At 45.8% G+C, this 1,658-nt stretch overlaps 1 pseudogene; it reads left to right on the top strand.

Moving 5' to 3' along the window:
- The first annotated feature begins 417 nt into the window (after window positions 1-417).
- LOC102744365 (calmodulin pseudogene) lies at window positions 418-1,606 on the top strand (annotated as a pseudogene).
- The last annotated feature ends 52 nt before the right edge of the window (window positions 1,607-1,658 follow it).

Here is a 1,658-nt window from a genome sequence, read left to right on the forward strand (position 1 = left end):
TTTTGTGCGGGACTTTTGACAAAGCACAGAAGCCCATGGGTCTTGGGCATTAAATGTACAGGATGCTCTTCTAGACCCTTCTATCATGCATACTTAGGAGACACTCTACCTTGTGAAGTGATGTCAGGGCAAGAGTGAGCCTTGGGAAGAAACACGGTTAAAGGTTTGGAACGAGAAGGTGAAACGGTAGCATGTGAGCCATGATGAGCAGAGTGTGTTGGATAAAGTGAAAATGCAAGCACTAGCATTCAGAAGGTGAGAGTGAGCCTTCGGCAGTGGTGCTGGGAGCCTCGCGGGCGCGGCTTGCTTACTCGCAGTCGGGGGAGGGAGGGGCGGCAGCGGCACAGCACTGAGCGCACATCGCGCGCCTTAGCAGCAGCAGCGGAAACGCCCCGCCCTCACAGCCCCTGCGCTGCCCCCACCCCCGCTCCCTCTGCTCTTCTTCCCTTCGCTCGCACCAAAGCTGATCAGCTGACCGAAGAAGAGATTGCTGAGATCAAGGAAGCTTTCTCCCTATTTGACAAAGAGGCGATGGCACCATCACAGAAAAGGAACTTGGAACTGTCATGAGGTCACTGGGCCAGAACCCAACAGAAGCCGAATTGCAGGATATGATCGAGGCGGATGCTGACGGAAATGGCACCATTGACTTCCCAGAATTTTTGACTATGATGGCTAGAAAAATGAAAGATACAGACAGTGAAGAAGAAATTCCCGAGGCATTCCGAGTCTTCGACAAGGATGGCAACGGTTACGTCAGCGCGGCGGAGCTACGTCACGTCATGACCAACTTAGGAGAAAAACTAGCAGATGAAGAAGTAGATGAAATGATCAGAGGAGCAGATATTGATGGAGATGAGCAAGTCAACTATGAAGAATTCGTACAGATGATGACTGCAAAATGAAGGCCTATTTTCAACTCCTTTCCCCCCTTCTAGAAGAATCAAATAGAATCTTTTACTTACCTCTTGCAAAAAAAAAAAAAAATTCATTTACTCATTCTGTTTCTATATAGCAAAACTGAATGTCAGAAGTACCTTCTGTCCACACACACAAAATCTGCATGTATTGGTTGGTGGTCCTATCCAGTAAAGATCAAGCTACACATCAGTTTTACGATATAAATACTTGTACTACCTTAATGATAAGGAAGCACCTAATGGACTCCTTGCAGTTCCATTTGCTCATGATTAATACACTGTTTGGGCTGGTCAGTTTTTCATGCATGCAGCTTGACAACTGAGCACAGTCAGGCACTTGTATTAAAAACAAAAAATGAAAAAAACAAATTTAAAACTTCTTCAAATGGGTTCTAGTTCAATTTGTTAGTATAAATTGTCATAGCTGGTTTACTGAAAACAAAACATTTAAAATTGATTTACCTCAGGATGCTGTGCAGAAAAATGGGTGAAGGATAAACTGTCTAGACGTAGCCTCACTTAGCAGGATGGCCCTCTCGCACTTCCGGGCACCCCCACCCATGGTGACCACGACACTCATCCCAGTGGCATGCCATGTGTGTTGGTTTAGCGTTGTCCCGTGTTGTCCTAGAGCGAAATGGGTGTCAGGCTGTCACCATTCACACAATTTTTTTTTTTTAAAGAAACCTTTACCAAGGGAGCATCTTGGGACTCTCTGTTTTTAAAACCTCCTGAACC

The sequence above is a fragment of the Leptonychotes weddellii genome, unplaced genomic scaffold (genome assembly GCF_054177405.1).
Source record: "Leptonychotes weddellii isolate Sample4059 unplaced genomic scaffold, ASM5417740v2 HiC_scaffold_28890, whole genome shotgun sequence".
Lineage (NCBI taxonomy): Eukaryota > Metazoa > Chordata > Mammalia > Carnivora > Phocidae > Leptonychotes > Leptonychotes weddellii.